This window comes from Pseudophryne corroboree, unplaced genomic scaffold, assembly GCF_028390025.1.
Source record: "Pseudophryne corroboree isolate aPseCor3 unplaced genomic scaffold, aPseCor3.hap2 scaffold_400, whole genome shotgun sequence".
Classification (NCBI taxonomy): domain Eukaryota; kingdom Metazoa; phylum Chordata; class Amphibia; order Anura; family Myobatrachidae; genus Pseudophryne; species Pseudophryne corroboree.
Window position 1 is genome coordinate 70244 of NW_026970040.1, and position 22207 is coordinate 92450.

The window sequence follows — 22207 nt, forward strand, 5'->3', positions numbered from 1 at the left end:
AAGCAGTGGGTCAAAGTTGGCTTCAACCCTCGTCTGCATATGAAAATAAAAAAGGGGTGTGCAGGGCATGGCTGCCTTTTGCGGCGCTTGGATGACCCCTAGTTCGCATTAAACACCTCCACCCTCCTTCGGTGTGGGGCTCATGTTGGCTATGCCCCAGCCCCTGAAGCATTCAAGCTGATTTCTTGCAGCAGCTGGGCACTGTAACAGCTCCAGAGCTGCTCTGTAAAGCAAGTAAAAGGGTGTGGGCCCTGCAGCACTACCTGTAGTTTGCATTGTGCGTTGGAAGGCACAAAGTAAGCAGACGGGGAAGTCAGGATAGTGCACAAGGGCATAGAAGGGAGCGGCTGAAGAAAAGAGAAGTGGAAACAGACAGCAAACTAGGCTGGAGAGAGACCTGAGACAAAGAGATCTGAATTATACGAGAGCCGACCAGGGGAAACACAAATTATGCAGTCAAGTTTCCCACATTTGGGGAAATCGCAGGGGCAGCACACCCAGAGTGCAATGGGTGAGCCTTGCCCTGGGAGAAGCACCTTCATGATCATAGTATCTCACCTGGCAGGTAAGTAGGAGTTGGGCTAGAGCTGGGGAGGGTCTCTGCTCGGGCACCCCCCTGTCAAGTGAAGGAGATCCAACTGAGGCAGCACAAGGGAACTCTCAAAAGAAGAACAAGGCTCTGAAACAAAGAAATCTGACTTTTACCAGAGCTGACCAGAGGAAAACACAAACACAGTCCCCCACTACCACAAATAAAGCAGTCGAGTTTCCCACATTTGGGGAAATCACAGGGGTCAGCATACCCAGAATGCAATGAATGAACCTCACCCTGGGAGAATAATCTTCATGACCATGGTATCTCCTATGCAAAATAAGTATGATTTGGGATAGAGCTGGGGAGGGCCGCTGCTCAGGCACATCTCTGTCAAGTTAAGGAGATTCAACTGAGGCAGCACAAGGGAACTCTCATCTAGGGACAACAACTGCAGGGAGAACACATATTTTCAGATGAACATGGGAGGGCAGAAGGCTGCCTAATACTGAAGCACCCCCAAACAACAAACCAAATGCAACAACTAGTGCAAGCATTCCTGGGGGAAGGCCTGCCGCAGATGGATTTGCATATGGTGATGTCATCCAAGCAGTGGGTCAAAGTTGGCTTCAACCCTCGTCTGCATATGAAAACAGAAAAGGGGCGTGCAGGGCATGGTGGCCTTTTGCTGCGCTTGTCTGACCCCTAGTTTGCATTAAACACCTCCACCCTCCTTCGGTGTGGGGCTCATGTTGGCTATGCCCCAGCCCCTGAAGCATTCAAGCTGATTTCTTGCAGCAGCTTGGCACTGCAACAGCTCCAGAGCTGCTCTGTAAGGCAAGTAAAAGGGTGTGGGCCCTGCAGCACTACCTGTAGTTTGCATTGTGCATTGGAAGGCACAAAGTAAGCAGACGGGAGGAGAAGTCAGGATAGTGCACAAGGGTATAGAAGGGAGCGGCTGAAGAAAAGAGAAGTGGAAACAGACAGCAAACTAGGCTGGAGAGAGACCTGAGACAAAGAGATCTGAATTATACGAGAGCCGACCAGGGGAAACACAAATTATGCAGTCAAGTTTCCCACATTTGGGGAAATCGCAGGAGCAGCACACCCAGAGTACAATGGGTGAGCCTTGCCCTGGGAGAAGCACCTTCATGATCATAGTATCTCACCTGGCAGGTAAGTAGGAGTTGGGCTAGAGCTGGGGAGGGTCGCTGCTCGGGCACCCCCCTGTAAAGTGAAGGAGATCCAACTGAGGCAGCACAAGGGAACTCTCGAAAGAAGAACAAGGCTAAAGGAAAATCTGAGACAAAGAAATCTGACTTTTACCAGAGCTGACCAGAGGAAAGCACAAACACAGTCTCCCACTACCACAAATAATGCAGTCAAGTTTCCCACATTTGGGGAAATCACAGGGGTCAGCATACCCAAAATGCAATGAATGAACCTCACCCTGGGAGAAAAATCTTCATGACCATGGTATCTCCTATGCAAAATAAGTATGATTTGGAATAGGGCTGGGGAGGGCCGCTGCTCATGCACATCTCTGTCAAGTAAAGGAGATTCAACTGAGGCAGCACAAGGGAACTCTCATCTTGGGACAACAACTGCAGGGAGAACATATATTTTCAGATGAACATGGGAGGGCAGAAGGCTGCCTAATACTGAAGCACCCCCAAACAACAAAATAAATGCAACAACTAGTGCAAGCATTCCTGGGGGAAGGCCTGCCGCAGATGGATTTGCATATGGTGATGTCATCCAAGCAGTGGGTCAAAGTTGGCTTCAACCCTCGTCTGCATATGAAAAGAGAAAAGGGGCGTGCAGGGCATGGTGGCCTTTTGCGGCGCTTGGCTGACCCCTAGTTTGCATTAAACACCTCCACCCTCCTTTGGTGTGGGGCTCATGTTGGCTATGCCCCAGCCCCTGAAGCATTCAAGCTGATTTCTTGCAGCAGCTGGGCACTGTAACAGCTCCAGAGCTGCTCTGTAAGGCAAGTAAAAGGGTCTGGGCCCTGCAGCACTACCTGTAGATCGCATTGTGCGTTGGAAGGCACAAAGTAAGCAGACAGGAGGAGAAGTCAGGATAGTGCGCAAGGGCATAGAAGGGAGCGGCTCAAGAAAAGAGAAGTGGAAACAGACAGCAAACTAGGCTGGAGAGAGACCTGAGACAAAGAGATCTGAATTATACGAGAGCCGACCAGGGGAAACACAAATTATGCAGTCAAGTTTCCCACATTTGGGGAAATCGCAGGGGCAGCACACCCAGAGTGCAATGGGTGAGCCTTGCCCTGGGAGAAGCACCTTCATAATCATAGTATCTCACCTGGCAGGTAAGTAGGAGTTGGGCTAGAGCTGGGGAGGGTCGCTGTTCGGGCACCCCCCTGTGAAGTGAAGGAGATCCAACTGAGGTAGCACAAGGGAACTCTCGAAAGAAGAACAAGGCTAGAGGAAGATCTGAGACAAAGAAATCTGACTTTTTCCAGAGCTGACCAGAGGAAAGCACAAACACAGTCCCCCACTACCACAAATAATGCTGTCGAGTTTCCCACATTTGGGGAAATCACAGGGGTCAGCATACCCAGAATGCAATGAATGAACCTCACCTTGGGAGAACAATCTTCATGACCATGGTATCGCCTATGCAAAATAAGTATGATTTGGGATAGGGCTGGGGAGGGCCGCTGCTCAGGCACATCTCTGTCAAGTAAAGGAGATTCAACTGAGGCAGCACAAGGGAACTCTCATCTGGGGACAACAACTGCAGGGAGAACACATATTTTCTGATGAACATGTGAGGGCAGAAGGCTGCCTAATACTGAAGCACCCACAAACAACAAACCAAATGCAACAACTAGTGCAAGCATTCCTGGGGGAAGGCCTGCAGCAGATGGATTTGCATATGGTGATGTCATCCAAGCAGTGGGTCAAAGTTGGCTTCAACCCTCGTCTGCATATGAAAAGAGAAAAGGGGCGTGCAGGGCATGGCGGCCTTTTGCAGCGCTTGGATGACCCCTAGTTCGCATTACACACCTCCACCCTCCTTCGGTGTGGGGCTCATGTTGGCTATGCCCCAGCCCCTGAAGCATTCAAGCTGATTTCTTGCAGCAGCTGGGCACTGTAACTGCTCCAGAGCTACTCTGTAAGGCAAGTAAAAGGGTGTGGACCCTGCAGCACTACCTGTAGTTCGCATTGTGCGTTGGAAGGCACGAAGTAAGCAGACGGGAGAAGTCAGGATAGTGCGCAAGGGCATAGAAGGGAGCGGCTCAAGAAAAGAGAAGTGGAAACAGACAGCAAACTAGGCTGGAGAGAGACCTGAGACAAAGAGATCTGAATTATACGAGAGCCGACGAGGGGAAACACAAATTATGCAGTCAAGTTTCCCACATTTGGGGAAATCGCAGGAGCAGCACACCCAGAGTGCAATGGTTGAGCCTTGCCCTGGGAGAAGCACCTTCATGATCATAGTATCTCACCTGGCAGGTAAGTAGGAGTTGGGCTAGAGCTGGGGAGGGTCGCTGCTCGGGTTCCCCCCTGTGAAGTGAAGGAGATCCAACTGAGGCAGCACCAGGGAACTCTTGAAAGAAGAACAAGGCTAGAGGAAGATCTGAGACAAAGAAATCTGACTTTTACCAGAGCTGACCAGAGGAAAGCACAAACACAGTCTCCCACTACCACAAATAATGCAGTCAAGTTTCCCACATTTGGGGAAATCACAGGGGTCAGCATACCCAAAATGCAATGAATGAACCTCACCCTGGGAGAAAAATCTTCATGACCATGGTATCTCCTATGCAAAATAAGTATGATTTGGAATAGGGCTGGGGAGGGCCACTGCTCATGCACATCTCTGTCAAGTAAAGGAGATTCAACTGAGACAGCACAAGGGAACTCTCATCTTGGGACAACAACTGCAGGGAGAACATATATTTTCAGATGAACATGGGAGGGCAGAAGACTGCCTAATACTGAAGCACCCCCAAACAACAAACCAAATGCAACAACTAGTGCAAGCATTCCTGGGGGAAGGCCTGCCGCAGATGGATTTGCATATGGTGATGTCATCCAAGCAGTGGGTCAAAGTTGGCTTCAACCCTCGTCTGCATATGAAAAGAGAAAAGGGGCGTGCAGGGCATGGTGGCCTTTTGCGGCGCTTGGCTGACCCCTAGTTTGCATTAAACACCTCCACCCTCCTTTGGTGTGGGGCTCATGTTGGCTATGCCCCAGCCCCTGAAGCATTCAAGCTGATTTCTTGCAGCAGCTGGGCACTGTAACAGCTCCAGAGCTGCTCTGTAAGGCAAGTAAAAGGGTGTGGGCCCTGCAGCACTACCTGTAGTTCGCATTGTGCGTTGGAAGGCACAAAGTAAGCAGACAGGAGGAGAAGTCAGGATAGTGCGCAAGGGCATAGAAGGGAGCGGCTCAAGAAAAGAGAAGTGGAAACAGACAGCAAACTAGGCTGGAGAGAGACCTGAGACAAAGAGATCTGAATTATACGAGAGCCGACCAGGGGAAACACAAATTATACAGTCAAGTTTCCCACATTTGGGGAAATCGCAGGAGCAGCACACCCAGAGTGCAATGGGTTAGCCTTGCCCTGGGAGAAGCACCTTCATGATCATAGTATCTCACCTGGCAGGTAAGTAGGAGTTGGGCTAGAGCTGGGGAGGGTCGCTGCTCGGGTACCCCCCTGTAAAGTGAAGGAGATCCAACTAAGGCAGCACAAGGGAACTCTCGAAAGAACAAGGCTAGAGGAAAATCTGAGACAAAGAAATCTGACTTTTACCAGAGCTGACCAGAGGAAAGCACAAACACAGTCCCCCACTACCACAAATAATGCAGCTGAGTTTCCCACATTTGGGGAAATCACAGGGGTCAGCATACCCAAAATGCAATGAATGAACCTCACCCTGGGAGAAAAATCTTCATGACCATGGTATCTCCTATGCAAAATAAGTATGATTTGGAATAGGGCTGGGGAGGGCCGCTGCTCATGCACATCTCTGTCAAGTAAAGGAGATTTAACTGAGGCAGCACAAGGGAACTCTCATCTGGGGACAACAACTGCAGGGAGAACACATATTTTCAGATGAACATGGGAGGGCAGAAGGCTGCCTAATACTGAAGCACCCCCAAACAACAAACCAAATGCAACAACTAGTGCAAGCATTCCTGGGGGAAGTTCTGCAGAAGACGGATTTGCATACGGTGATGTCATCCAAGCAGTGGGTCAAAGTTGGCTTCAACCCTCATCTGCATATGAAAAGAGAAAAGGGGCGTGCAGGGCATGGCGGCCTTTTGCGGTGCTTGGATGACCCCTAGTTCGCATTAAACACCTCCACCCTCCTTTGGTGTGGGGCTCATGTTGGCCATGCCCCATCCCCTGAAGCATTCAAGCTGATTTCTTGCAGCAGCTGGGCACTGTAACAGCTCCAGAGCTGCTCTGTAAGGCAAGTAAAAGGGTGTGGGCCCTGCAGCACTACCTGTAGTTTGCATTGTGCATTGGAAGGCACAAAGTAAGCAGACGGGAGGAGAAGTCAGGATAGTGCACAAGGGTATAGAAGGGAGCGGCTGAAGAAAAGAGAAGTGGAAACAGACAGCAAACTAGGCTGGAGAGAGACCTGAGACAAAGAGATCTGAATTATACGAGAGCCGACCAAGGGAAACACAAATTATGCAGTCAAGTTTCCCACATTTGGGGAAATCGCAGGGGCAGCACACCCAGAGTGCAATGGGTGAGCCTTGCCCTGGGAGAAGCCCCTTCATGATCATAGTATCTCACCTGGCAGGTAAGTAGGAGTTGGGCTAGAGCTGGGGAGGGTCGCTGTTCGGGCACCCCCCTGTCAAGTGAAAGAGATCCAACTGAGGCAGCACAAGGGAACTCTCGAAAGAAGAACAAGGCTAGAGGAAGATCTGAGACAAAGAAATCTGACTTTTTCCAGAGCTGGCCAGAGGAAAGCACAAACACAGTCCCCCACTACCACAAATAATGCAGTTGAGTTTCCCACATTTGGGGAAATCACAGGGGTCAGCATACCCAGAATGCAATGAATGAACCTCACCCTGGGAGAACAATCTTCATGACCATGGTATCGCCTATGCAAAATAAGTATGATTTGGGATAGGGCTGGGGAGGGCCGCTGCTCAGGCACATCTCTGTCAAGTAAAGGAGATTCAACTGAGGCAGCACAAGGGAACTCTCATCTGGGGACAACAACTGCAGGGAGAACACATATTTTCAGATGAACATGTGAGGGCAGAAGGCTGCCTAATACTGAAGCACCCCCAAACAACAAACCAAATGCAACAACTAGTGCAAGCATTCCTGGGGGAAGGCCTGCAGCAGATGGATTTGCATATGGTGATGTCATCCAAGCAGTGGGTCAAAGTTGGCTTCAACCCTCGTCTGCATATGAAAAGAGAAAAGGGGCGTGCAGGGCATGGCGGCCTTTTGCAGCGCTTGGATGACCCCTAGTTTGCATTACACACCTCCTCCCTCCTTCGGTGTGGGGCTCATGTTGGCTATGCCCCAGCCCCTGAAGCATTCAAGCTGATTTCTTGCAGCAGCTTGGCACTGCAACAGCTCCAGAGCTGCTCTGTAAGGCAAGTAAAAGGGTGTGGGCCCTGCAGCACTACCTGTAGTTTGCATTGTGCATTGGAAGGCACAAAGTAAGCAGACGGGAGGAGAAGTCAGGATAGTGCACAAGGGTATAGAAGGGAGCGGCTGAAGAAAAGAGAAGTGGAAACAGACAGCAAACTAGGCTGGAGAGAGACCTGAGACAAAGAGATCTGAATTATACGAGAGCCGACCAGGGGAAACACAAATTATGCAGTCAAGTTTCCCACATTTGGGGAAATCGCAGGAGCAGCACACCCAGAGTACAATGGGTGAGCCTTGCCCTGGGAGAAGCACCTTCATGATCATAGTATCTCACCTGGCAGGTAAGTAGGAGTTGGGCTAGAGCTGGGGAGGGTCGCTGCTCGGGCACCCCCCTGTAAAGTGAAGGAGATCCAACTGAGGCAGCACAAGGGAACTCTCGAAAGAAGAACAAGGCTAAAGGAAAATCTGAGACAAAGAAATCTGACTTTTACCAGAGCTGACCAGAGGAAAGCACAAACACAGTCCCCCACTACCACAAATAATGCTGTCGAGTTTCCCACATTTGGGGAAATCACAGGGGTCAGCATACCCAGAATGCAATGAATGAACCTCACCTTGGGAGAACAATCTTCATGACCATGGTATCGCCTATGCAAAATAAGTATGATTTGGGATAGGGCTGGGGAGGGCCGCTGCTCAGGCACATCTCTGTCAAGTAAAGGAGATTCAACTGAGGCAGCACAAGGGAACTCTCATCTGGGGACAACAACTGCAGGGAGAACACATATTTTCAGATGAACATGTGAGGGCAGAAGGCTGCCTAATACTGAAGCACCCCCAAACAACAAACCAAATGCAACAACTAGTGCAAGCATTCCTGGGGGAAGGCCTGCAGCAGATGGATTTGCATATGGTGATGTCATCCAAGCAGTGGGTCAAAGTTGGCTTCAACCCTCGTCTGCATATGAAAAGAGAAAAGGGGCGTGCAGGGCATGGCGGCCTTTTGCAGCGCTTGGATGACCCCTAGTTCGCATTACACACCTCCACCCTCCTTCGGTGTGGGGCTCATGTTGGCTATGCCCCAGCCCCTGAAGCATTCAAGCTGATTTCTTGCAGCAGCTGGGCACTGTAACTGCTCCAGAGCTACTCTGTAAGGCAAGTAAAAGGGTGTGGACCCTGCAGCACTACCTGTAGTTCGCATTGTGCGTTGGAAGGCACGAAGTAAGCAGACAGGAGAAGTCAGGATAGTGCGCAAGGGCATAGAAGGGAGCGGCTCAAGAAAAGAGAAGTGGAAACAGACAGCAAACTAGGCTGGAGAGAGACCTGAGACAAAGAGATCTGAATTATACGAGAGCCGACGAGGGGAAACACAAATTATGCAGTCAAGTTTCCCACATTTGGGGAAATCGCAGGAGCAGCACACCCAGAGTGCAATGGTTGAGCCTTGCCCTGGGAGAAGCACCTTCATGATCATAGTATCTCACCTGGCAGGTAAGTAGGAGTTGGGCTAGAGCTGGGGAGGGTCGCTGCTCGGGTTCCCCCCTGTGAAGTGAAGGAGATCCAACTGAGGCAGCACCAGGGAACTCTTGAAAGAAGAACAAGGCTAGAGGAAGATCTGAGACAAAGAAATCTGACTTTTACCAGAGCTGACCAGAGGAAAGCACAAACACAGTCTCCCACTACCACAAATAATGCAGTCAAGTTTCCCACATTTGGGGAAATCACAGGGGTCAGCATACCCAAAATGCAATGAATGAACCTCACCCTGGGAGAAAAATCTTCATGACCATGGTATCTCCTATGCAAAATAAGTATGATTTGGAATAGGGCTGGGGAGGGCCGCTGCTCATGCACATCTCTGTCAAGTAAAGGAGATTCAACTGAGGCAGCACAAGGGAACTCTCATCTTGGGACAACAACTGCAGGGAGAACATATATTTTCAGATGAACATGGGAGGGCAGAAGACTGCCTAATACTGAAGCACCCCCAAACAACAAACCAAATGCAACAACTAGTGCAAGCATTCCTGGGGGAAGGCCTGCCGCAGATGGATTTGCATATGGTGATGTCATCCAAGCAGTGGGTCAAAGTTGGCTTCAACCCTCGTCTGCATATGAAAAGAGAAAAGGGGCGTGCAGGGCATGGTGGCCTTTTGCGGCGCTTGGCTGACCCCTAGTTTGCATTAAACACCTCCACCCTCCTTTGGTGTGGGGCTCATGTTGGCTATGCCCCAGCCCCTGAAGCATTCAAGCTGATTTCTTGCAGCAGCTGGGCACTGTAACAGCTCCAGAGCTGCTCTGTAAGGCAAGTAAAAGGGTGTGGGCCCTGCAGCACTACCTGTAGTTCGCATTGTGCGTTGGAAGGCACAAAGTAAGCAGACAGGAGGAGAAGTCAGGATAGTGCGCAAGGGCATAGAAGGGAGCGGCTCAAGAAAAGAGAAGTGGAAACAGACAGCAAACTAGGCTGGAGAGAGACCTGAGACAAAGAGATCTGAATTATACGAGAGCCGACCAGGGGAAACACAAATTATACAGTCAAGTTTCCCACATTTGGGGAAATCGCAGGAGCAGCACACCCAGAGTGCAATGGGTTAGCCTTGCCCTGGGAGAAGCACCTTCATGATCATAGTATCTCACCTGGCAGGTAAGTAGGAGTTGGGCTAGAGCTGGGGAGGGTCGCTGCTCGGGTACCCCCCTGTAAAGTGAAGGAGATCCAACTAAGGCAGCACAAGGGAACTCTCAAAAGAAGAACAAGGCTAGAGGAAAATCTGAGACAAAGAAATCTGACTTTTACCAGAGCTGACCAGAGGAAAGCACAAACACAGTCCCCCACTACCACAAATAATGCAGCTGAGTTTCCCACATTTGGGGAAATCACAGGGGTCAGCATACCCAAAATGCAATGAATGAACCTCACCCTGGGAGAAAAATCTTCATGACCATGGTATCTCCTATGCAAAATAAGTATGATTTGGAATAGGGCTGGGGAGGGCCGCTGCTCATGCACATCTCTGTCAAGTAAAGGAGATTTAACTGAGGCAGCACAAGGGAACTCTCATCTGGGGACAACAACTGCAGGGAGAACACATATTTTCAGATGAACATGGGAGGGCAGAAGGCTGCCTAATACTGAAGCACCCCCAAACAACAAACCAAATGCAACAACTAGTGCAAGCATTCCTGGGGGAAGTTCTGCAGAAGACGGATTTGCATACGGTGATGTCATCCAAGCAGTGGGTCAAAGTTGGCTTCAACCCTCATCTGCATATGAAAAGAGAAAAGGGGCGTGCAGGGCATGGCGGCCTTTTGCGGTGCTTGGATGACCCCTAGTTCGCATTAAACACCTCCACCCTCCTTTGGTGTGGGGCTCATGTTGGCCATGCCCCATCCCCTGAAGCATTCAAGCTGATTTCTTGCAGCAGCTGGGCACTGTAACAGCTCCAGAGCTGCTCTGTAAGGCAAGTAAAAGGGTGTGGGCCCTGCAGCACTACCTGTAGTTTGCATTGTGCATTGGAAGGCACAAAGTAAGCAGACGGGAGGAGAAGTCAGGATAGTGCACAAGGGTATAGAAGGGAGCGGCTGAAGAAAAGAGAAGTGGAAACAGACAGCAAACTAGGCTGGAGAGAGACCTGAGACAAAGAGATCTGAATTATACGAGAGCCGACCAAGGGAAACACAAATTATGCAGTCAAGTTTCCCACATTTGGGGAAATCGCAGGGGCAGCACACCCAGAGTGCAATGGGTGAGCCTTGCCCTGGGAGAAGCACCTTCATGATCATAGTATCTCACCTGGCAGGTAAGTAGGAGTTGGGCTAGAGCTGGGGAGGGTCGCTGTTCGGGCACCCCCCTGTCAAGTGAAGGAGATCCAACTGAGGCAGCACAAGGGAACTCTCGAAAGAAGAACAAGGCTAGAGGAAGATCTGAGACAAAGAAATCTGACTTTTTCCAGAGCTGGCCAGAGGAAAGCACAAACACAGTCCCCCACTACCACAAATAATGCAGTCGAGTTTCCCACATTTGGGGAAATCACAGGGGTCAGCATACCCAGAATGCAATGAATGAACCTCACCCTGGGAGAACAATCTTCATGACCATGGTATCGCCTATGCAAAATAAGTATGATTTGGGATAGGGCTGGGGAGGGCCGCTGCTCAGGCACATCTCTGTCAAGTAAAGGAGATTCAACTGAGGCAGCACAAGGGAACTCTCATCTGGGGACAACAACTGCAGGGAGAACACATATTTTCAGATGAACATGTGAGGGCAGAAGGCTGCCTAATACTGAAGCACCCCCAAACAACAAACCAAATGCAACAACTAGTGCAAGCATTCCTGGGGGAAGGCCTGCAGCAGATGGATTTGCATATGGTGATGTCATCCAAGCAGTGGGTCAAAGTTGGCTTCAACCCTCGTCTGCATATGAAAAGAGAAAAGGGGCGTGCAGGGCATGGCGGCCTTTTGCAGCGCTTGGATGACCCCTAGTTTGCATTACACACCTCCTCCCTCCTTCGGTGTGGGGCTCATGTTGGCTATGCCCCAGCCCCTGAAGCATTCAAGCTGATTTCTTGCAGCAGCTGGGCACTGTAACTGCTCCAGAGCTACTCTGTAAGGCAAGTAAAAGGGTGTGGGCCCTGCAGCACTACCTGTAGTTCGCATTGTGCGTTGGAAGGCACGAAGTAAGCAGACGGGAGAAGTCAGGATAGTGCGCAAGGGCATAGAAGGGAGCGGCTCAAGAAAAGAGAAGTGGAAACAGACAGCAAACTAGGCTGGAGAGAGACCTGAGACAAAGAGATCTGAATTATACGAGAGCCGACCAGGGGAAACACAAATTATACAGTCAAGTTTCCCACATTTGGGGAAATCGCAGGAGCAGCACACCCAGAGTGCAATGGTTGAGCCTTGCCCTGGGAGAAGCACCTTCATGATCATAGTATCTCACCTGGCAGGTAAGTAGGAGTTGGGCTAGAGCTGGGGAGGGTCGCTGCTCGGGTTCCCCCCTGTGAAGTGAAGGAGATCCAACTGAAGCAGCACCAGGGAACTCTCGAAAGAAGAACAAGGCTAGAGGAAGATCTGAGACAAAGAAATCTGACTTTTACCAGAGCTGACCAGAGGAAAGCACAAACACAGTCCCCCACTACCACAAATAATGCAGTCGAGTTTCCCACATTTGGGAAAATCACAGGGGTCAGCATACCCAGAATGCAATGAATGAACCTCACCCTGGGAGAACAATCTTCATGACCATGGTATCTCCTATGCAAAATAAGTATGATTTGGGATAGGGCTGGTGAGGGCCGCTGCTCAGGCACATCTCTGTCAAGTAAAGGAGATTCAACTGAGGCAGCACAAGGGAACTCTCATCTGGGGACAACAACTGCAGGGAGACCACATCTTTTCAGATGAACATGGGAGGGCGGAAGGCAGCCTAATACTGAAGCACCATCAAATATCAAACCATGGCCCTCATTCCGAGTTGATCGCTCGCAAGGCGATTTTAGCAGAGTTACACACGCTAAGCCGCCGCCTACTGGGAGTGAATCTTAGCTTCTTAAAATTGCGACCGATGTATTCGCAATATTGCGATTACAAACTACTTAGCAGTTTCAGAGTAGCTTCAGACTTACTCGGCATCTGCGATCAGTTCAGTGCTTGTCGTTCCTGGTTTGACGTCACAAACACTCCCAGAGTTCGCCCAGACACTCCCCCGTTTCTCCGGCCACTCCTGCGTTTTTTCCGGAAACTGTAGCGTTTTTTCCCACACGCCCATAAAACGGCCTGTTTCCGCCCAGTAACACCCATTTCCTGTCAATCACATTACGATCGCCGGAGCGAAGAAAAAGCCGTGAGTAAAAATACTTTCTTCATTGTAAAATTACTTGGCGCAGTCGCAGTGCGAATATTGCGCATGCGTACTAAGCAGAATTTCACTGCGATGCGATGAAATTTACAGAGCGAACGACTCGGAATGAGGGCCCATATGCAACAACTAGTACAAGCACTCCTGGGGGAAGGTCTGCAGCAGACGGATTTGCATACGGTGATGTAAATCCAAGCAGTGGGCCAAAGTTGACTGGAACCCTCATCTGCATATGAAAAGAGAAAAGGGGCATGCAGGGCATGGCGGCCTTTTGCAGTGCTTGGATGACCCCTAGTTCGCATTAAACACCTCCACCCTCCTTTGGTGTGGGGCTCATGTTGGCCATGCCCCATCCCCTGATGCATTCAAGCTGATTTCTTGCAGCAGCTGGGCACTGTAACAGCTCCAGAGCTGTTCTGTAAGGCAAGTAAAAGGGTGTGGGCCCTGCAGCACCACCTGTTGTTCGCATTGTGCGTTGGAAGGCACAAATTAAGCAGACGGGAGGAGAAGTCAGGATAGTGCGCAAGGGCATTCTTTTCTCTTAGTCCGGGGGCAAGGCTTCAAAATGGGGTCTGCAACGGAGGAGACACAGGGGGCGTGGTCACAGCAGCTTTTCTCTACAGTCTGCACCAGCAGGAGCCTACACCATTTTTTATGATCACGCTGAACTGCAGTGCGACTGCAATTACAGCATGGTCAAGAAGGGAGGCGTCATGCTGGGTGGCCATGCCCTGTCACTGTGCAGGAGCCAGCACCGCTCACACACTAGTCCCCGGGTGCAGCCCCCAACCCCCGGGACACCCGGAGCAACAAAATGTAGATTCAGGCCACCAGGCCACGCCCCTACCTATGAAACCATGCCTCCTTTTTACCATTGCGCTGTTTATCTGCGCGCACTGCATTACAATCTCCCTCGCCACCTCTCTGGGTGTCACCAGTGATAGTGACACCTCTGCCATGCTTGTAGCAGCTGGTCCTAAGATCTACGCCTCAAGCCCTGAGTGTTTGCCCTTGTGACTTGTTGATCATCATAGCGAAGCAGATGCTTACAGAAAACTGCAGGGGCTTAGATTGAAAATAAAAACAATTGATGGGTATAAGGTAGAGAGGAGCGGGTTCGGTTCTCCGAGAACCGAATTCCCCACGAACTCCACGTGGTTTACATTGGTCCGAGGCAGGCTCGGTTGTTCCTGCCTGACTCGGAAAACCTGAACAAGGGAAAATGTCATCATCCCGCTGTCAGATTCTCGTGAGATTCGGATTCCATATAAAGAGCTGCGCGTTGCTGCCATTTTTACTCGTGCATTGAAGAGAGAGCGGAGAGGACGTGGCTATGTTCTCTCAGTGGAAATCTCAATATCAGTGCTCAGTATCAGTGGTTACTTATTGCTGCTCAGTAATACTAGTAGTGTGTCTCTCCTGCTCAGTGTCAGTTCTCAGTAGTATCCTCATCAGTGCTCAGTATCACTGCTCATTGTCTTGTGCTGCATTGTGGTGCTCAGCATACTACAGTACATTACTAATAGTCCAGTGCTGCATCTTGCTGCTCAGTGTCAGTTCTAGTATCCTCATCAGTGCTCACTATCACTGCTCATTGCATTGTGGTGTTCTGTATACTACAGTAACATAGTAATATAGTATATATAGAGGAGCGGGTTCGGTTCTCCGAGAACCGAATTCCCGACGAACTCCACGTGGTTTACACTGGTCCGAGGCAGGCTCGGTTGTTCCCGCCTGACTCGGAAAACCTGAACAAGGGAAAATGTCATCATCCCGCTGTCGGATTCTCGCGAGATTCGGATTCCATATAAAGAGCTGCGCGTTGCCGCCATTTTTACTCGTGCATTGAAGAGAGAGCGGAGAGGACGTGGCTATGTTCTCTCAGTGGAAATCTCAATATCAGTGCTCAGTATCAGTGGTTACTTATTGCTGCTCAGTAATACTAGTAGTGTGTCTCTCCTGCTCAGTGTCAGTTCTCAGTAGTATCCTCATCAGTGCTCAGTATCACTGCTCATTGTCTTGTGCTGCATTGTGGTGCTCAGCATACTACAGTACATTACTAATAGTCCAGTGCTGCATCTTGCTGCTCAGTGTCAGTTCTAGTATCCTCATCAGTGCTCACTATCACTGCTCATTACATTGTGGTGTTCTGTATACTACAGTAACATAGTAATATAGTAACATATGGTAACATAGTTTTTGAGGTTGAATAGAGGCAAATTGCCCATCGTGTTCAACCTGTTTTAAGTTGTGATGATTCTACATACTTGCTGAATAATGTTTTATGACTAGTTAGCTACTATAACTCATGTTACCCCCGGATTAACCATGTTGATATTTTAAGTATTATAACCTTGGATAGCTTTTTCATTCAGAAATGTATCCATTCCTTTTTTAAATCCAATTACAGAGTCCGCCATTACCACCTTCCCTGGCAGGGAATTCCACATCCTGATTGCCCTAACAGTGAAGATCATAGTATCTCACCTGGCAGGTAAGTAGGAGTTGGGCTAGAGCTGTGGAGGATTGCTGCTCGGGCACCCCCTGTCAAGTGAAGGAGATCCAACTGAGGCAGCACAAGGGAACTCTCGAAAGAAGAACAAGGCTAGAGGAAGATCTGAGACAAAGAAATCTGACTTTTACCAGAGCTGACCAGAGGAAAGCACAAACACAGTCCCCCACTACCACAAATAATGCAGTCGAGTTTCCCACATTTGGGGAAATCACAGGGGTCAGCATACCCAGAGTGCAATGAATGAACCTCACCCTGGGAGAACAATCTTCATGACCATGGTATCTCCTATGCAAAATAAGTATGATTTGGGATAGGGCTGGGGAGGGCCGCTGCTCAGGCACATCTCTGTCAAGTAAAGGAGATTCAACTGAGGCAGCACAAGGGAACTCTCATCTGGGGACAACAACTGCAGGGAGAACACATATTTTCAGATGAACATGGGAGGGCAGAAGGCTGCCTAATACTGAAGCACCCCCAAACAACAAACCAAATGCAACTACTAGTGCAAGCATTCCTGGGGGAAGGCCTGCAGCAGACGGATTTGCATATGGTGATGTCATCCAAGCAGTGGGTCAAAGTTGGATTCAACCCTCGTCTGCATATGAAAATAAAAAAGGGGTGTGCAGGGCATGGCTGCCTTTTGCGGCGCTTGGATGACCCCTAGTTCGCATTAAACACCTCCACCCTCCTTCGGTGTGGGGCTCATGTTGGCTATGCCCCAGCCCCTGAAGCATTCAAGCTGATTTCTTGCAGCAGCTGGGCACTGTAACAGCTCCAGAGCTGCTCTGTAAAGCAAGTAAAAGGGTGTGGGCCCTGCAGCACTACCTGTAGTTTGCATTGTGCATTGGAAGGCACAAAGTAAGCAGACGGGAGAAGTAAGGATAGTGCGCAAGGCCATAGAATGGAGCGGCTTAAGAAAAGAGAAGTGGAAACAGACAGCAAACTAGGCTGGAGAGAGACCTGAGACAAAGAGATCTGAATTATACGAGAGCCGACCAGGGGAAACACAAATTATGCAGTCAAGTTTCCCACATTTGGGGAAATCGCAGGGGCAGCAAATCCAGAGTGCAATGGGTGAGCCTTGCCCTGGGAGAAGCACCTTCATGATTATAGTATCTCACCTGGCAGGTAAGTAGAAGTTGGGCTAGAGCTGGGGAGGGTCGCTGCTCGGGCACCCCCCTGTCAAGTGAAGGAGATCCAACTGAGGCAGCACAAGGGAACTCTCGAAAGAAGAACAAGGCTAGAGGAAGAACTGAAACAAAGAAATCTGACTTCTACCAGAGCTGACCAGAGGAAAGCACAAACACAGTCCCCCACTACCACAAATAATGCAGTTGAGTTTCCCACATTTGGGGAAATCACAGGGGTCAGCATACCCAGAATGCAATGAATGAACCTCACCCTGGGAGAACAATCTTCAAGACCATGGTCTCTCCTATGCAAAATAAGTATGATTTGGGATAGGGCTGGGGAGGGCCGCTGCTCAGGCACATCTCTGTCAAGTAAAGGAGATTCAACTGAGGCAGCACAAGGGAACTCTCATCTGGGGACAACAACTGCAGGGAGAACACATATTTTCAGATGAACATGGGAGGGCAGAAGGCTGCCTAATACTGAAGCACCCCCAAACAACAAACCAAATGCTACAACTAGTGCAAGCATTCCTGGGGGAAGGCCTGCAGCAGATGGATTTGCATATGGTGATGCCATCCAAGCAGTGGGTCAAAGTTGGCTTCAACCCTCGTCTGCATATGAAAAGAGAAAAGGGGCGTGCAGGGCATGGTGGCCTTTTGCGGCGCTTGGATGACCCCTAGTTAGCATTACACACCTCCACCCTCCTTCGGTGTGGGGCTCATGTTGGCTATGCCCCAGCCCCTGAAGCATTCAAGCTGATTTCTTGCAGCAGCTGGGCACTGTAACTGCTCCAGAGCTGCTCTGTAAGGCAAGTAAAAGGGTGTGGGCCCTGCAGCACTACCTGTAGATTGCATTGTGCGTTGGAAGGCACGAAGTAAGCAGACGGGAGAAGTCAGGATAGTGCGCAAGGGCATAGAAGGGAGCGGCTCAAGAAAAGAGAAGTGGAAACAGACAGCAAACTAGGCTGGAGATAGACCTGAGACAAAGAGATCTGAATTATACGAGAGCCGACCAAGGGAAACACAAATTATGCAGTCAAGTTTCCCACATTTGGGGAAATCACAGGGGCAGCACAACCAGAGTGCAATGGGTGAGCCTTGCCCTGGGAGAAGCACCTTCATGATCATAGTATCTCACCTGGCAGGTAAGTAGGAGTTGGGCTAGAGCTGGGGAGGGTCGCTGCTCGGGCACCCCCCTGTCAAGTGAAAGAGATCCAACTGAGGCAGCACAAGGGAACTCTCGAAAGAAGAACAAGGCTAGAGGAAGATCTGAGATAAAGAAATCTGATTTTTACCAGAGCTGACCAGAGGAAAGCACAAACACAGTCCCCCACTACCACAAATAATGCAGTCGAGTTTCCCACATTTGGGGAAATCACAGGGGTCAGCATACCCAGAATGCAATGAATGAACCTCACCCTGGGAGAACAATCTTCATGACCATGGTATCGCCTATGCAAAATAAGTATGATTTGGGATAGGGCTGGGGAGGGCCGCTGCTCAGGCACATCTCTGTCAAGTAAAGGAGATTCAACTGAGGCAGCACAAGGGAACTCTCATCTGGGGACAACAACTGCAGGGAGAACATATATTTTCAGATGAACATGGGAGGGCAGAAGGCTGCCTAATACTGAAGCACCCCCAAACAACAAACCAAATGCAACAACTAGTGCAAGCATTCCTGGGGGAAGGCCTGCAGCAGATGGATTTGCATATGGTGATGTCATCCAAACAGTGGGTCAAAGTTGGCTTCAACCCTCGTCTGCATATGAAAAGAGACAAGGGGCGTGCAGGGCATGGCGGCGTTTTGCAGCGCTTGGATGACCCCTAGTTCGCATTACACACCTCCACCCTCCTTCGGTGTGGGGCTCATGTTGGCTATTCCCCAGCCCCTGAAGCATTCAAGCTGATTTCTTGCAGCAGCTGGGCACTGTAACTGCTCCAGAGACGCTCTGTAAGGCAAGTAAAAGGGTGTGGGTCCTGCAGCACTACCTGTAGTTTGCATTGTGCGTTGGAAGGCACAAAGTAAGCAGACGGGAGAAGTCAGGATAGTGCGCAAGGGCATAGAAGGGAGCGGCTCAAGAAAAGAGAAGTAGAAACAGACAGCAAACTAGGCTGGAGAGAGACCTGAGACAAAGAGATCTGAATTATACGAGAGCCGACCAGGGGAAACACAAATTATGCAGTCAAGTTTCCCACATTTGGGGAAATCGCAGAAGCAGCACACCCAGAGTGCAATGGGTGAGCCTTGCCCTGGGAGAAGCACCTTCATGATCATAGTATCTCACCTGGCAGGTAAGTAGGAGTTGGGCTAGAGCTGGGGAGGGTCGCTGCTCGAGCATCCCCCTGTCAAGTAAAGGAGATTCAACTGAGGCAGCACAAGGGAACTCTCATCTAGGGACAACAACTGCAGGGAGAACACATATTTTCAGATAAAAATCTTGGTCATGCTCTGGTTTCTCTTCAGAACGAACAAATCTTTCGCCTTTTACTAAAGATTTCCGTGGAGAGGAGCAAAACCGAGTTTTATCTCAATTTTTGCATGCCCCATCTTTTTGGGGTTTCTTTTATCGGTTTAAAGATAGAATGAGTGTGCTTTAATGTAAGCTCATTTGCATAGAAATGACAGTAAATGTTTGTTTCTTTTCAAACAGAACTTTCTTGACCATGCTACTTGCTTGAAAGATCTGGGAGCACATGGAATACAGTACAAACCATGCTTATAGCAAGGAGAAGACAGGTGAGAAATCTGCTTTCTTTCAAATTGGGCGCTCACTTTGATCTGAATGAGGACTGCTGGCACGGCACTCAGGCGACAGGTGGAATCTTGGTCATGCTCTGGTTTCTCTTCAGAACGAACAAATCTTTCGCCTTTTACTAAAGATTTCCGTGGAGAGGAGCAAAACTGAGTTTTATCTCAATTTTTGCATGTCCCATATTATTGGGGTTTCTTTTATCGGATTAAAGACAGAACGAGTGTGCTTTCTTGTTAGCTTTAATGTAAGTATATTTGCATAACAATGACAATAAATGTCTGTTTCTTTTCAAGCAGAACTTTCTTGACCATACTAATTGCTTGAAAGATCTGGGAGCACATGGAAAAGAGTACAAACCATGCTTATAGCAAGGGGAAGCCTGGTGAGAAATCTGCTTTCTTTCTTTCAAATTGGGTGCTCACTTTGAGCTGAATGAGGACTGCTGGCATGGCACTCAGGCGACAGGTGGAATCTTGGTCATGCTCTGGTTTCTCTTCAGAACGAACAAATCTTTCGCCTTTTACTAAAGATTTCCGTGGAGAGGAGCAAAACTGAGTTTTATCTCAATTTTTGCATGCCCCGTCTTATTGGGGTTTCTTTTATCAGTTTAAAGATAGAACGAGTGTGCTTTAATGTAAGCTCATTTGCGTAGAAATGACAGTAAATGTTTGTTTCTTTTCAAACAGAACTTTCTTGACTATACTAATTGCTTGAAAGATCTGGGAGCACATGGAAAAGAGTACAAACCATGTTTATAGCAAGGGGAAGCCTGGTGAGAAATCTGCTTTCTTTCTTTCAAATTGGGTGCTCACTTTGAGCTGAATGAGGACTGCTGGCATGGCACTCAGGCGACAGGTAGAATCTTGGTCATGCTGTGGTTTCTCTTCAGAACGAACAAATCTTTCGCCTTTTACTAAAGATTTCCGTGGAGAGGAGCAAAACTGAGTTTTATCTCAATTTTTGCATGCCCCATCTTATTGGGGTTTTATTTTATTGGTTTAAAGATAGAACGAGTGTGCTTTAATGTAAGCTCATTTGCATAGAAATTACAGTAAATGTTTGTTTCTTTTCAAACAGAACTTTCTTGACCACACTAATTGTTTGAAAGATCTGGGAGCACATGGAAAAGAGTACAAACCATGTTTATAGCAAGGGGAAGCCTGGTGAGAAATCTGCTTTCTTTCATTCAAATTGGGTGCTCACTTTGAGCTGAATGAGAACTGCTGGCATGGCACTCAGGCGACAGGTGGAATCTTGGTCATGCTCTGGTTTCTCTTCAGAACTAACAAATATTTCGCCTTTTATTAAAGATTTCCGTGGAGAGGAGCAAAACTGAGTTTTATCTCAATTTTTGCATGCCCCATATTATTGGGGTTTCTTTTATCAGTTTAAAGACAGAACGAGTGTGCTTTCTTGTTAGCTTTAATGTAAGTTTATTTGCATAACAATGACAGTAAATGTTTGTTTCTTTTCAAACAGAACTTTCTTGACCATGCTACTTGCTTGAAAGATCTGGGAGCACATGGAAAACAGTACAAACCATGCAGTATCACAAGAGCCTTTATTTGATCTTTCATGAAGATAGAGCAGAATTGAGGACACGTCAACAATTTCTGCCGAAGGTGGTTCATCTTTCCACATGGTGCCTTTGGCCACTGACACCTTCGTTGAGTCAAAGTCTCTGGCTGTGGTCAGAACTTTGAAAATTTATGTCACCAGAACGGTTCAGATTAGGAAAACAGAGGCTCTGTTTGTCCTGTATGCTCCCAACATAATTGGGTGTCCTGCTTCCATGCAGACCATTATGCGCTGGATCTGTGGTAAGATTCAGCATGCTCATTCCACGGCAGGATTGCCGTTACTGAATTAGGTGAAGACCCATTCTACTAGAAAGGTGGGTTCATCCTGGGCAGCTGGTCGGGGAGTCTCGGCATTGCAACTTTGCCGAGCAGCTATTTAGTAAACACTTTTGCTAAGTTTTACAAGTTTGATACCTTGGCTGATGATAACCTCAAGTTGGGTCATTCGGTGCTGCAGAGTCGTACGCACTCTCCCACCCGTTCAAGAGCTTTGGTATAACCCCATGGTTCTTAATGTGACCCCAGCATCCTCTAGGTCGTATGAGAAAATAGGATTTTAATACCTACCGGTAAATCCTTTTCTCTTAGTACGTAGAGGATGCTGGGCACCCGTCCCAGTCCATACTGTGTCTGCAGTTATTACTTGTGGTTATACACATGTTGTGTTACGGTTCTGGTCAGCTTTTTGCTGCAATTGTTCATGCCGTTGGCTTGTGTTCTGTTGAATGCCACGTTCTGCGGCATGCTTAAGGTGTGAGCTGGTAAGATGCTCACCTTAGTTTAACTATAAATCCTTTCCTCGAAATGTCCGTCTCCCTGGGCACAGTTCCTATAACTGGAGTCTGGAGGAGGGGCATAGAGGGAGGAGCCAGTTCACACCCTTTGAAAGTCTTAAAGTGCCCATGTCTCTTGCGGATCCCGTCTATACCCCATGGTTCTTAATGTGACCCCAGCATCCTCTACGGACTAAGAGAAAAGGATGCCCTTGTGTACTATCCTGACTTCTCCTCCCGTCTGCTTACTTTGTGCCTTCCAACGCACAATGCGAACTACAGGTGGTGCTGCAGGGCCCACACCCTTTTACTTGCCTTACAGAGCAGCTCTGGAGCTGTTACAGTGCCCAGCTGCTGCAAGAAATCAGCTTGAATGCTTCAGGGGATGGGGCATGGCCAACATGAGCCCCACACCAAAGGAGGGTGGGGGTGTTTAATGCGAACAAGGGGTCATCCAAGCACTGCA

At 48.9% G+C, this 22207-nt stretch overlaps 31 non-coding genes and 2 pseudogenes across 31 annotated transcripts; 5 read left to right on the forward strand and 28 right to left on the reverse strand.

Annotated features, from left to right (window-relative positions):
* Positions 1-410: 410 nt before the first annotated feature.
* Positions 411-573, reverse strand: LOC135023634 (U1 spliceosomal RNA). Its single transcript, XR_010220574.1, has one exon. It is a non-coding gene; the product is annotated as a U1 spliceosomal RNA (small nuclear RNA).
* Positions 574-715: 142 nt separating this feature from the next.
* On the reverse strand, positions 716-879 carry LOC135023548 (U1 spliceosomal RNA). Its single transcript, XR_010220490.1, has one exon. It is a non-coding gene; the product is annotated as a U1 spliceosomal RNA (small nuclear RNA).
* Positions 880-1553: 674 nt separating this feature from the next.
* Positions 1554-1716, reverse strand: LOC135023697 (U1 spliceosomal RNA). The gene has a single exon (XR_010220625.1). It is a non-coding gene; the product is annotated as a U1 spliceosomal RNA (small nuclear RNA).
* A 152-nt stretch (positions 1717-1868) lies between these two features.
* Positions 1869-2032, reverse strand: LOC135023567 (U1 spliceosomal RNA). The gene has a single exon (XR_010220508.1). It is a non-coding gene; the product is annotated as a U1 spliceosomal RNA (small nuclear RNA).
* Positions 2033-2706: 674 nt separating this feature from the next.
* Positions 2707-2869, reverse strand: LOC135023724 (U1 spliceosomal RNA). The gene has a single exon (XR_010220651.1). It is a non-coding gene; the product is annotated as a U1 spliceosomal RNA (small nuclear RNA).
* Positions 2870-3021: 152 nt separating this feature from the next.
* On the reverse strand, positions 3022-3185 carry LOC135023589 (U1 spliceosomal RNA). The gene has a single exon (XR_010220530.1). It is a non-coding gene; the product is annotated as a U1 spliceosomal RNA (small nuclear RNA).
* A 698-nt stretch (positions 3186-3883) lies between these two features.
* LOC135023752 (U1 spliceosomal RNA) lies at positions 3884-4019 on the reverse strand (annotated as a pseudogene).
* A 152-nt stretch (positions 4020-4171) lies between these two features.
* On the reverse strand, positions 4172-4335 carry LOC135023569 (U1 spliceosomal RNA). The gene has a single exon (XR_010220510.1). It is a non-coding gene; the product is annotated as a U1 spliceosomal RNA (small nuclear RNA).
* Positions 4336-5009: 674 nt separating this feature from the next.
* LOC135023742 (U1 spliceosomal RNA) lies at positions 5010-5172 on the reverse strand. Its single transcript, XR_010220666.1, has one exon. It is a non-coding gene; the product is annotated as a U1 spliceosomal RNA (small nuclear RNA).
* Positions 5173-5321: 149 nt separating this feature from the next.
* Positions 5322-5485, reverse strand: LOC135023490 (U1 spliceosomal RNA). Its single transcript, XR_010220435.1, has one exon. It is a non-coding gene; the product is annotated as a U1 spliceosomal RNA (small nuclear RNA).
* Positions 5486-6159: 674 nt separating this feature from the next.
* LOC135023761 (U1 spliceosomal RNA) lies at positions 6160-6322 on the reverse strand. Its single transcript, XR_010220671.1, has one exon. It is a non-coding gene; the product is annotated as a U1 spliceosomal RNA (small nuclear RNA).
* Positions 6323-6474: 152 nt separating this feature from the next.
* On the reverse strand, positions 6475-6638 carry LOC135023500 (U1 spliceosomal RNA). Its single transcript, XR_010220445.1, has one exon. It is a non-coding gene; the product is annotated as a U1 spliceosomal RNA (small nuclear RNA).
* A 674-nt stretch (positions 6639-7312) lies between these two features.
* On the reverse strand, positions 7313-7475 carry LOC135023698 (U1 spliceosomal RNA). The gene has a single exon (XR_010220626.1). It is a non-coding gene; the product is annotated as a U1 spliceosomal RNA (small nuclear RNA).
* Positions 7476-7627: 152 nt separating this feature from the next.
* On the reverse strand, positions 7628-7791 carry LOC135023591 (U1 spliceosomal RNA). Its single transcript, XR_010220532.1, has one exon. It is a non-coding gene; the product is annotated as a U1 spliceosomal RNA (small nuclear RNA).
* A 698-nt stretch (positions 7792-8489) lies between these two features.
* Positions 8490-8625, reverse strand: LOC135023753 (U1 spliceosomal RNA; annotated as a pseudogene).
* Positions 8626-8777: 152 nt separating this feature from the next.
* LOC135023570 (U1 spliceosomal RNA) lies at positions 8778-8941 on the reverse strand. Its single transcript, XR_010220511.1, has one exon. It is a non-coding gene; the product is annotated as a U1 spliceosomal RNA (small nuclear RNA).
* A 674-nt stretch (positions 8942-9615) lies between these two features.
* LOC135023743 (U1 spliceosomal RNA) lies at positions 9616-9778 on the reverse strand. Its single transcript, XR_010220667.1, has one exon. It is a non-coding gene; the product is annotated as a U1 spliceosomal RNA (small nuclear RNA).
* Positions 9779-9930: 152 nt separating this feature from the next.
* LOC135023491 (U1 spliceosomal RNA) lies at positions 9931-10094 on the reverse strand. The gene has a single exon (XR_010220436.1). It is a non-coding gene; the product is annotated as a U1 spliceosomal RNA (small nuclear RNA).
* A 674-nt stretch (positions 10095-10768) lies between these two features.
* Positions 10769-10931, reverse strand: LOC135023674 (U1 spliceosomal RNA). The gene has a single exon (XR_010220613.1). It is a non-coding gene; the product is annotated as a U1 spliceosomal RNA (small nuclear RNA).
* Positions 10932-11083: 152 nt separating this feature from the next.
* Positions 11084-11247, reverse strand: LOC135023513 (U1 spliceosomal RNA). The gene has a single exon (XR_010220457.1). It is a non-coding gene; the product is annotated as a U1 spliceosomal RNA (small nuclear RNA).
* A 671-nt stretch (positions 11248-11918) lies between these two features.
* Positions 11919-12081, reverse strand: LOC135023723 (U1 spliceosomal RNA). The gene has a single exon (XR_010220650.1). It is a non-coding gene; the product is annotated as a U1 spliceosomal RNA (small nuclear RNA).
* Positions 12082-12233: 152 nt separating this feature from the next.
* On the reverse strand, positions 12234-12397 carry LOC135023728 (U1 spliceosomal RNA). The gene has a single exon (XR_010220655.1). It is a non-coding gene; the product is annotated as a U1 spliceosomal RNA (small nuclear RNA).
* A 3240-nt stretch (positions 12398-15637) lies between these two features.
* Positions 15638-15801, reverse strand: LOC135023596 (U1 spliceosomal RNA). The gene has a single exon (XR_010220537.1). It is a non-coding gene; the product is annotated as a U1 spliceosomal RNA (small nuclear RNA).
* A 671-nt stretch (positions 15802-16472) lies between these two features.
* LOC135023788 (U1 spliceosomal RNA) lies at positions 16473-16635 on the reverse strand. Its single transcript, XR_010220693.1, has one exon. It is a non-coding gene; the product is annotated as a U1 spliceosomal RNA (small nuclear RNA).
* A 152-nt stretch (positions 16636-16787) lies between these two features.
* LOC135023879 (U1 spliceosomal RNA) lies at positions 16788-16951 on the reverse strand. Its single transcript, XR_010220773.1, has one exon. It is a non-coding gene; the product is annotated as a U1 spliceosomal RNA (small nuclear RNA).
* Positions 16952-17622: 671 nt separating this feature from the next.
* Positions 17623-17785, reverse strand: LOC135023767 (U1 spliceosomal RNA). The gene has a single exon (XR_010220676.1). It is a non-coding gene; the product is annotated as a U1 spliceosomal RNA (small nuclear RNA).
* Positions 17786-17937: 152 nt separating this feature from the next.
* Positions 17938-18101, reverse strand: LOC135023514 (U1 spliceosomal RNA). The gene has a single exon (XR_010220458.1). It is a non-coding gene; the product is annotated as a U1 spliceosomal RNA (small nuclear RNA).
* A 671-nt stretch (positions 18102-18772) lies between these two features.
* LOC135023716 (U1 spliceosomal RNA) lies at positions 18773-18935 on the reverse strand. The gene has a single exon (XR_010220643.1). It is a non-coding gene; the product is annotated as a U1 spliceosomal RNA (small nuclear RNA).
* Positions 18936-19079: 144 nt separating this feature from the next.
* On the forward strand, positions 19080-19195 carry LOC135023830 (U5 spliceosomal RNA). Its single transcript, XR_010220724.1, has one exon. It is a non-coding gene; the product is annotated as a U5 spliceosomal RNA (small nuclear RNA).
* Positions 19196-19465: 270 nt separating this feature from the next.
* Positions 19466-19581, forward strand: LOC135023838 (U5 spliceosomal RNA). The gene has a single exon (XR_010220732.1). It is a non-coding gene; the product is annotated as a U5 spliceosomal RNA (small nuclear RNA).
* A 286-nt stretch (positions 19582-19867) lies between these two features.
* On the forward strand, positions 19868-19983 carry LOC135023833 (U5 spliceosomal RNA). The gene has a single exon (XR_010220727.1). It is a non-coding gene; the product is annotated as a U5 spliceosomal RNA (small nuclear RNA).
* A 274-nt stretch (positions 19984-20257) lies between these two features.
* Positions 20258-20373, forward strand: LOC135023846 (U5 spliceosomal RNA). Its single transcript, XR_010220740.1, has one exon. It is a non-coding gene; the product is annotated as a U5 spliceosomal RNA (small nuclear RNA).
* Positions 20374-20648: 275 nt separating this feature from the next.
* LOC135023860 (U5 spliceosomal RNA) lies at positions 20649-20764 on the forward strand. The gene has a single exon (XR_010220753.1). It is a non-coding gene; the product is annotated as a U5 spliceosomal RNA (small nuclear RNA).
* The last annotated feature ends 1443 nt before the right edge of the window (positions 20765-22207 follow it).